The sequence below is a fragment of the Eptatretus burgeri genome, chromosome 13 (genome assembly GCF_056783735.1).
Source record: "Eptatretus burgeri isolate ZD-2024b chromosome 13, Ebu_testis_v1, whole genome shotgun sequence".
Lineage (NCBI taxonomy): Eukaryota > Metazoa > Chordata > Myxini > Myxiniformes > Myxinidae > Eptatretus > Eptatretus burgeri.
The window spans coordinates 45,811,900-45,822,670 of record NC_140973.1 but is presented as its reverse complement, the minus strand read 5'-3'; the positions used below and the strand labels follow the sequence as shown (position 1 = coordinate 45,822,670).

The window sequence follows — 10,771 nt, the reverse complement described above, 5'->3', positions numbered from 1 at the left end:
GCGACGGTTGCGAGGGTTGACGGTCAAGGTCGTGGCTGTTGTGGTGAAGCGGCGTTGTGGTGGGTGGTTGATGTTGTGATGACTGTTGATGGTGGTAACAATGGCGGTTGGTCCAAAATAAAGATAGTAAAAGAAAAACGGCTATCCTGAAGAGTCGCAGCACGCATGAATAACATTTATTCCCTCTAGACAACGGGTTTGGGCCTAACTACACATATACTTACCGAGATATCTCACCTAAGGGACCTGAATGGTGGTTTGCGAATTTGGTAACCACAACAATATTCATTGAGGACCCAATGGGGAAATCAAATAAATAACAAGAGGGGGAGCACTTGGTTGAGTGCAAAACCTCCGCCGCCAATACTGCTGGGTCACTTAAGTGAACCTGATATCCTGTTCATTGTAGGTCAAAACGGATCAGACTCGACTGAACCACGATTGAATAAACTAAACGAGATCGACGTGCATGCAGAAATGCCAAAAAAAAATAATAATCGAAATTTTTTTGGAAAAAAAATTGCAAAATTTCTGGGTTTTTTTCTCCAACAATTTTTTTTTGGGGGGGGGGGTTGGAAATCATTAAAAACATGTAGAAATGTAAAAAAAAAAATTCAAATATTTTTCAAATAAAATCGAAAATTTTTTTGATAAAAAATTGCAAAATTTGTTTGTTTTTTTTCTCTCACAAAATTTTTTGGGGGGGTTGGAAATCACTTAAAACATGTAGAAATGTAAAAAAGAAAAATTCAAATATTTTTCAAATAAAATCGAAATTTTTTTTGAGAAAAAAATTGCAAAATTTTTTTTTTTCTCTCACAAAATTTTTTTTGGGGGGGGTTGGAAATCACTTAAAACATGCAGAAATTCAAAAAAAATTCAAATGTTTTTCAAATAAAATCGAAATTTTTTTGAAAAAAAAAAATTTTTTTTGGACCAAGTCCAAAATCTAATGGCATGATCCTTGGTGCATACCAAATCCCCCCACCAAGTTTCATCAAAATCCGTCCAGGAGTTTTTCCGTAATACTGTTCACAAACAAACAAACAAACAGACAGTGGTGAAAACAGTAACCTCCGTCCATCTTCGATGGCGGAGGTTAATTATTATAAACTAATATGTGACTTTCCTTATGGAGTGTATATATATATATATATATATATATATATATATATATATATATATATATATATATATATATATATATATATATATATATATATAAAACAACGAAAAGCACGATGAGGCAATGAGGCGATGAGGAGGTGAGTCGTTGAGTCTTTGAGCCGGTTCGGCAGTGAAGCTGTCCATCAGTTTGTGAAGGCCATATGCCGATGAATGAAGTCCTGTTTGAACGTTGATTCACCAGGTCCCTTAAGACCCCTAAAGCCCCAAAGACCTCGAAGACCCCTCGACCCAAAAGACCCTGACGACCACAAGGACCAAAAAGACCCAAAACTCCCTAAAGACCCAAAAGACTCTGAAGACCCCAAAGTTACTGAGCACACAAAAGACCCCAAAAACCCAAGAGTCCCTGAGGACGCAAAAGTCCCTGAGGACCCAAAAGACACCAAAGACCCAAAAGACACTGAAGACACAAAAAGACAATGAAGATGCAAAAGACCCTGAAGACCTCAAATACTCAAAAGTCCCAAAAGACTGTGAAGATCAAAAAGTCAACAAGGAGCCAAAAAATCCTGAAGACCTAAAATAACCGAAATACCACAAAGACCCCGAACACTCAACAGACATACAAATAGGCTTGAAAACTTGACCTCTGTCCACCTTTAGTGGTGGAGGGAATAAATGCACAATCAATAAAATGAACAAGCACTTCTTGAATAATCGACAGAGTGATCTCCTCAATGGCGAAATGTGCCTCTGTTTTGTGCATTTCCTGATTAAACCGACGAGGACGGGATTCCAAACGGAGTTGGGATGGAGGTGGCAAAAATACAAATGGCACCTTCTGTCCTCGAGCCGGCAAGCTGGGAGCAACAATTCACATTGATTGCCACATCTGATGCAATTTAAATGCTCTCATGGTGGAGGTGCTCCATTTGAAACTGTTTGTTGGATAGATGGAGCTTTTTGATGACGATGGTCTGAAACAACAATGTGTATTGGTGTCAAAGCCGGTGACCAATTATAAATTAATGGTGGTATACCAAGGGGAACTTTATTGATAAATCCATGGAGCTTGAGGACCTTGATGGAGTACATGTGCACACCTTGTCTCCCCCATATCATGAATGCACAATTATCATCTCCTCACAGGTAAACATCACAAGCAATGCAGTGTGGAGAGTTACCCCTGCCCATTGGGAGAGATGAGGAACCAAGCAGGTGGAGAGTAATCATGGATAGACGGCTTCAAAGTTCGTTGAAAACTTAAAACATCAACAATTAACAACAAAATAAAAATAATTCTGTCCAATATGAGGGATATGTTATTAATATTAATCATTAATTAATTATATTGAATGTATAAATCACAATATGATTCACACATCATTGATCTCGTGTCTTCTTGCTTTATATTTGGGATTTCCTCCCAACGTCCTCATTAACATTTCCTCCTCCTTCCTCATCACAGTAAAATTTCCATTGTTACAGTTATTAATTGTGGTGTGAAGTTTACAAAGTTTCCCACACCTGCAGCTCCAGTGGCGCAATCGGTCAGCGCGCGGTACTTATAATCAGTACTTGGGTGATGCCGAGGTTGTGAGTTCGAGCCTCACCTGGAGCAGGTATTTTTTTCGATATCGTGTGTGTGGTTCAGAGGGCACCAAACTCGACGAAACAGATGATCGTCAAATTGAAGTCTTCACTTTCGTGTTCTTCATCAGATTGGTTGTATTTTTGTCATGTTTCGGTAAGTTTTTGATTCGTGAGTTTATTTGTTATGAAAATCGTGGTGGGGGGTTGTGGGATTTTGTGGTGGCAAATACTGAGGGTTTGAAAAGTGATTCGGAGCTTTGAATGGGTGAAGTTAATAAGTGGGGGAGGGGGGTCTGCATCAGAGAATTGGGGAACCTTCAACAAGCAAATGCAGAGAGTGCTTGGTATATAATCTAGATATACATATATGTTCACATGTATATTCCCCAGTGAGGTGTCACGGTGGAGGCAGAGACCTGGGTGGTGGAGCAGGGAGATCCGTCGGGTTATGTGGGAAAAGCAGGTGTTCATTGAGGACCCAATGGGGGAATCAAATAAATAATTATAAACTAATATGTGACTTTCGTTATGGTGTATATATATATATATATATATATATATATATATATATATATATATATATATATATATATATATATATATATATATATATATATATATATATATATATATATATATAACAACGAAAAGCACGATGAGGTGGTGAGGCGATGAGGAGGTGAGACAGTGAGGAGATGAGGCGGTGAGTCGTTGAGACAGTGAGGAAATGAGGGGGTGAGTCGTTGAGGCAGTGAGGTGATGAGGGGTGTGTCGTTGAGGAAGTTCAGCAGTGAGTCGTTGAGAAGATGAGAGTGAGGAGGTGAGGTGATGAGGTGGTAAGTCGTTGAGGCAGTGAGTCGTTGAGGAGATGAGGCGGTGAGTCATTGAGGAAGTAAAACAGTGAGGAGATGAGGCGGTGAGTCGTTGAGGAAGTGAGACAGTGAGGAGATGAGGCGGTGAGTCGTTGAGGCAGTAAAACAGTGAGGAGATGAGGCGGTGAGTCGTTGAGGGAGTGAGACAGTGAGGAGATGAGGCGGTGAGTCGTTGAGGAAGTTCGGCAGTTAAGCTGTCCATCAGTCTGTGCAGACCATATGTCAATTAATGAAGTCCTGTTTGAACGTTGATTCACCAAGTCCCTTAAGACCCCGAAAGCCCAAAAGACCCCATCAACCCAAAAGACCCTGAAGACCCCAAGTACCGAAAAGACCCCAAAGTCCCCGAAGACTCAAAAGACTCTGAACACCCCAAAGTTACTGAGGACACAAAAGACCCCGAAGACCCAAAAGACACCGAAGACCTAAAAGTTCCCGAGGACCCAAAAGACCCTGATGACCGAAAAGTCACCAAGTTCCGAAAATATCCGAAAGACCCGAAATCCTCCAAAAACCCAAAAGACTCCAAAGACCCAAAAAACAACAAAACCCAAAAATACCCTGACGACTCAAAATAACCCAAAGACCCAAAAAGACCTCAAAGACACAAAAGTCCCTGAAGACCCAAAAGACTCTGAAGACCGAAATCATCCTTAAGACCCAAAAATACCCTAAAGAAACAAAATAACCCAAAGAGCCAAAAGTCACCAAAGAACTAAAATACCCCAAAGACCCCAAATTTCCTGAAGACCCAAAAGTCCCTGAGGACTCAAAAGACCCCAAAGACCCAAAAGTCCCTGAAGACCCAAAAGTCCCTGAGGACCCAAAAGACTCCAAAGACCCAAAAGACACTGAAGACCCAAGAAGACAATGAAGACGCAAAAGACCCTGAAGACCTCAAAGATCCAAAACTCCCCAAATACTCAAAAGTCCCAAAAGACCCCATAGACTCAAAAGACTCCGAAGAGCCAAAAGACCCTGAAGACCCAAAATGCGCCAAATATTCCCAAAGACTGAAAACTCAATAGACATATAAAGAGGGTTGAAAACTTAAACTCCGTCCACCTTTAAGGGTAAAGGGAAAAACGTACAATTAATCAAATGAACACCAGCCTGGTGTTGGTTTGTGGTTCAGGTGGCGGCTTGAGACCCTCAGGTCCTGAGTTCAAGCCCCGTTGGCCGCTGAATGAATACACCAGGGAGTTGACTCAGCCTGTCATCCTTCCGAGGTCGGCGAAATGAGTACCAGTGTGCACTGGTGGAGGGGCACTGCATCAGTGACACAGTCACGCTTCCAAGAAATGATAGTTCCCCCTCAGCGAAGCTGCCATACGCAAGAAGCAGAAAAATCAAATGAACAAGCACCTCTCGAATAATAATAATCGATAGCGTGATCTCCTCAATCACGAAATGTCCCTCTGTTTTGTACATTTCCTGATTAAACCGACGAGGACGGGATTCCAAACGGGGTTGGGATGGAGAGGGCAAAAATACAAATGGCGCCTTCTGTCCTCGAGCCGGCAAGCTGGGAGCAACAATTCACATTTATTGCCACATCTGATGCAATGTAAATGCTCTCATGGTGGAGGTGCTCCATTTGAAATAGTTTAGTGGATATGTGGAGCTTTTTGATGACGATGGTCTGGAATAAAAAATTTGTATTGGTGTCAAAGCCGGTGACCAATTATAAATTAAAAATGGGATACCAAGGGGAACTTTATTAATAAATCCATGGAGCTTGAGGACCTTGATGGAGTGCGTGTGCAAACCTTGTCTCCCCCATATCATGATTGCACAATTATCTGCTCACAGGTAAACATCACAAGCAATGCAGTGTGGAGAGGTACCCCTGCCCATTGGTGGATATGATGAACCAAGCAGGTGGAGAGTCATCATGGAAAGACGGCTTCAAAGTTCATTGAAAACTTAAAACATCAACAATTAAAAATAAAATAAAAATAATTCTGTCCAATATGAGGGATATGTTATTAATATTAATAATTAATTAATAATATTATTGAATGTATAAATCACAATATGATTCACACATCATTGATCTTGTGTCTTCTTGCTTGATATTTGGGATTTCCTCCCAACGACCTCATGAACGTTTCCTCCTCCTTCCTCATCAGAGTTAAATTTCCATTGTTAAAGTTATTAATTGTGGTGTGAAGTTTACAAGATTTCCCAAACCTGCAGCTCCAGTGGCGCAATCGGTCAGCGCGCGGTACTTATAATCAGTACTTGGGTGATGCCGAGGTTGTGAGTTCGAGCCTCACCTGGAGCAGGTATTTTTATCGATATCTTGTGTGTGTTTTTGAAGTCACCAAACACGACCAAACAGAAGATCGTCACATTTCACTCTTCATCGGATTGATTGTCTTTTTGTCATGTTTCGGTAAGTTTTTGATTCGCGAGTTTATTAGTTTTGAATATCGTGGTGGACGGTTGTTGGATTTTGTGGTGGCAAATACTGAGGGTTTGAAAAGTAGTTTGAAGCTTTTGATTGGTTGAAGTTAATAAGTGGGGGAGGGGGTGGTTCTGCATCAGAGAATTGGGGAACCTTCAACAAGAAAATGCAGAGAGTGCTTGGTATATAATCGAGATATACATATATGTTCACATGTATATTCCCCAGTGAGGTGTCACGGTGGAGGCAGAGACCTGGGTGGTGGAGCAGGGAGATCCGTCGTGGAATTCGGAAGAAGCAGAAGGTCGTCATTAAGGCCAAAATAAGAGGATTAAAGTACGACTCATCGTCGTGTTGGCTTCGTGGTTGGGGTGAATGGCTTGGGATCTTCGGGTCCTGAGTTCGAGCCCTGTTGGCTGCTGAATTAACACCAGGTGGGGTTCACTCAGCCTGTCATTCAACCTTCGGAGGTCGCCGAAATGAGTACCAGTGTACTGGTGAAGGTGCCCAGCATCAGCAGCATCGTTGTGTCCCAACAAAATGACAGCTTCCCAGCAGCTGAGCTGCCTTATGTCAGTGGAAGAAGATGTGTCGGGTAAACAGATGTCGAAAAGAGAATAACTCGGTACCCCACAAGAGAATGTGAAAAACAAATTGCCAAAAATGTGAAACATGACATCACAGCATTCCCAAAGTGTGGAAGGGGTAAATTAATGGGTAATGCAAGTGTGGGCTCTTTGAGGAATTACAAAGGGAGATTGGTTGGTGATGTGAGTGAGATGGCAGCCGTTTATGAAATACAGTGCTGTCGTTATTTTGCTTCAAACGTTACAGAAGGATTTGTCAAGGGATTTTTCAATAGCTGAGAGTATCTATTAAGCAGGTGAGTATGGGCATTGAGATCCAGGTGGAGGAGGGAAGGAAGTGGAGAAGCAGTTTTGGAAAGATGAGGGATGATCAATCTCGAGGACCAGATAACATGCATCCATCCGAGTATTGAGGGTGAGGGAGGTGATGGAGCAGATAAGCAGGATTCTAACCGACATCGAAACAGCTCATTTGGAGTCAGGACAGGTACAGTTCGGTCGATTGAAGAATAATAATTATATTGCATAAATATTTCATAAAGGACCAAGAGAATCATTTGGGAACCATAGACCTATTTGTTTGACTTCAGTTCTGAAGGTGTTGGAGACATTATTTTCGGACCAACAGGGAATCAAACAAAAAATTAAAAACTAATATGTGACTTTGGTAATGGTGGATCGATATAATCTACAAACAAAAAAACGAAAAGCACGACGAGGTGGTGAAGCCGTGAAGCTGACCGTCAGTCCGTGTGGACAGGATGCCTTTCAAATCATGTCATGTTTGAACATCAATTCACCAAGACCCTTAAGACCATGAAGCCCCAAAAGACCTTAAATCCGCAAAAGACCCCAAAGACCCAAACCTCACCGAGGCCACAAAAGATCCCAAAGACCTAATATGGCACTGAAGACCCAAAAGTCCCCAAAAGTACCAAAAGACCGTGAAGACCCCAAATCACCGAGGACCACAAATACCTTAAAATCACGGAGGATTCAAAAGACCCTGAAGACGTAAAAGACCCCAAATACCCAACAGACATACAAACAGGGTTGAAAACATAACCTCCGTCCACCTTTATTGGTGGAGGGAATAAACGCACAATCAATCAAATGAACAAGCACCTCTCGAATAATCGATAGTGACATCCTCAATGGCGAAATGTCCCTCTGTTTTGTACATTACCTGATTAAACTGACGAGGACGGGATTCCAAACGGGGTTGGATGGAGTGGGCAAAAATACAAATGGCACCTTCTAGCCTCGAGCCGGCAAATTGGGAGCAACAATTCACATTAATTGCCACATCTGATGCAATTTAAATGCTCTCATGGTGGAGGTGCTCCATTTGAAACAGGTTGGTGGAGAGATGGAGCTTTTTGATGCTGATGGTCTGAAATATTTTTTTTATCGGTGTCAAAGCCGGTGACCAATCGTAAATTAATAATGGGATACCAAGGGGAACTTTATTGATAAATCCATGGAGCTTGAGGACCTTGATGGAGTACATGTGCACACCTTGTCTCCCCCATATCATCATTGCACAATTATCATCTGCTCACAGGTAAACATCACAAGCAATGCAGTGTGGAGAGTTACCCCTGCCCATTGGGAGATATGATGAACCAAGCAGGTGGAGAGTCATCATGGATAGACGGCTTCAAAGTTCGTTGAAAACTTAAAACATCAACAATTAACAACAAAATAAAAATAATTCTGTCCAATATGAGGGATATGTTATTAATATTCATAATTAATTAATTATGATATTGAATGTATAAATCACAATATGATTCACACATCATTGATCTCGTGTCTTCTTACTTTATATTTGGGATTTCCTCCCAACGTCCTCATGAACGTTTCCTCCTCCTTCCTCATCAGAGTTAAATTTCCATTGTTAAAGTTATTAATTGTGGTGTGAAATTTACAAGATTTCCCAAACCTGCAGCTCCAGTGGCGCAATCGGTCAGCGCGCGGTACTTATAATCAGTACTTGGGTGATGCCGAGGTTGTGAGTTCGAGCCTCACCTGGAGCAGGTATTTTTTATCCGTATCGTGTGTGTGTTTTAGAAGTCACCAAACACGACCAAACAGAAGATCGTCACATTTCACTCTTCATCAGATTGGTTGTATTTTTGCCATGTTTCGGTAAGTTTTTGATTCGCGAATTTATTTGTTATGAATATCGTGGTATGGGGTTGTTGGATTTTGTGGTGGCAAATACTGAGGGTTTGAAAAGTGATTTGAAGCTTTGAATGGGTGAAGTTAATGAGGGGACTCAGGGGGGTCTGCATCGGAGTATGAGGCAACTTTCAACAAGAAAATGGAGAGAGTGCTTGGTATATATATATATATATATATATATATATATATATATATATATATATATATATATATATGTTCCAGTGAGGTGTCACGGTCGAGGCAGGAAGAGACCAGGGTGGAGGAGCAGGGAGATCCGTCGGGTCATGTGGGAGAAGCAGAAGGTGTTCATTGAGGACCCAATGGGGGAATCAAATAAATAATTATAAACTAATATGTGACTTTCGTTATGGTGTATATATATATATATATATATATATATATATATATATATATATATATATATATATATATATGTATATAACAACGAAAAGCACGATGAGGTAGTGAGGCGATGAGGAGGTGAGTCATTGAGGAGGTGAGACAGTGAGGATATGAGGCGGTGAGTGATTGAGGCAGTGAGACAGTGAGGAGATGAGGGGGTGAGTCGTTGAGGAGATGAGGCGGTGAGTCGTGGAGGAAGTGAGGTGATGAGGGGGTGGGTCGTTGAGGCAGTGAGACAGTGAGAAATGAGGCGGTGAGTCGTTGAGGCAGTGAGGTGATGAGGGGCTGAGTCGTTGAGGAAGTTAGGCAGTGAGTCGTTGAGAATATGAGACAGTGAGGAGGTGAGGTGATGAGGCGGTGAGTCGTTGAGGGGTGAGTCGTTGAGGAGATGAGGCGGTGAGTCATTGAGGAAGTGAGGTGATGAGGGGTTGAGTCGTTGAGGAAGTTAGGCAGTGAGTCTTTGAGAAGATGAGACAGTGAGGAGGTGAGGTGATGAGGCGGTGAGTCGTTGAGGTGATGAGGCGGTGAGTCGTTGAGGCAGTGAGACAGTGAGGAGATGAGGCGGTGAGTCATTGAGGAAGTTAGGCAGTGAAGCTGTCCATCAGTCTGTGAAGACCATATGTTGATTAATGAAGTCCTGTTTAAACGTTGATTCACCAAGTCCCTTAAGACCCCTAAAGCCCAAAAGACCCTGAAGACCCCAAAGACTCAATAGACTCTGAACACCCCAAAGTTACTGAGGACACAAAAGACCCCGAAGACTCAAAAGACCCCGAAGACCTAAAAGTCCCCGAGGACCCAAAAGATCCTGATGACCGAAAAGTCACCAAGTTCCGAAAATATCTGAAAGACCCGAAATCCTCCAAAGACCCAAAAGACTCGAAAGACCCAAAAAACAACAAAAACCCCAAAATACCCTGACGACTCAAAAATAACCCAAAGACCCAAAAGACCTCAAAGACACAAAAGTCCCTGAATACCCAAAAGACTCTGAAGACCGAAATCACCCTGAAGACCCAAAAATACCCGAAAGACACAAAATAACCCAAAGACCCAAAAGTCACCAAAAAACTAAAATACCCCAAAGACCCCAAAGTTCCTGAAGACCCAAAGGTCCCTGAGGATTCAAAAGACCCCAAAGACCCAAAAGTTCCTGAAGACCCAAAAGTCCATGAGGACCCAAAAGACTCCAAAGACCCAAAAGACACTGAAGACCCAAAAAGACAATGAAGATGCAAAATACCCTGAAGACCCCAAAGATCCAAAACTCCCCAAATACTCAATAGTCCCAAAAGACCCCATAGACTCAAAAGACTCCGAAGAGCCAAAAGACCCTGAAGACCCAAAATACCCAAAATACCCCCAAAGACCCTGAAAACTCAACAGACATATAAAGAGGGTTGAAAACTTAAACTCCGTCCACCTTTCGGGGTGAAGGGAAAAACGTACAATTAATCAAATGAACACCAGCCTGGTGTTGGTTTGTGGTTCGGGTGGTGGCTTGGGACCCTCGGGTCCTGAGTTCAAGCCCCGTTGGCCGCTGAATGAATACACCAGGGAGTTGACTCAGCCTGTCATCCTTCCGAGGTCGG

At 42.2% G+C, this 10,771-nt stretch overlaps 3 non-coding genes across 3 annotated transcripts; all 3 read left to right on the top strand.

The window, feature by feature from the left end:
- Positions 1 to 2,660: 2,660 nt before the first annotated feature.
- Positions 2,661 to 2,749, top strand: TRNAI-UAU (transfer RNA isoleucine (anticodon UAU)). Its single transcript is given in 2 exon segments — positions 2,661 to 2,698; positions 2,714 to 2,749. It is a non-coding gene; the product is annotated as a tRNA-Ile (tRNA).
- Positions 2,750 to 5,791: 3,042 nt separating this feature from the next.
- On the top strand, positions 5,792 to 5,880 carry TRNAI-UAU (transfer RNA isoleucine (anticodon UAU)). Its single transcript is given in 2 exon segments — positions 5,792 to 5,829; positions 5,845 to 5,880. It is a non-coding gene; the product is annotated as a tRNA-Ile (tRNA).
- Positions 5,881 to 8,540: 2,660 nt separating this feature from the next.
- Positions 8,541 to 8,629, top strand: TRNAI-UAU (transfer RNA isoleucine (anticodon UAU)). Its single transcript is given in 2 exon segments — positions 8,541 to 8,578; positions 8,594 to 8,629. It is a non-coding gene; the product is annotated as a tRNA-Ile (tRNA).
- The last annotated feature ends 2,142 nt before the right edge of the window (positions 8,630 to 10,771 follow it).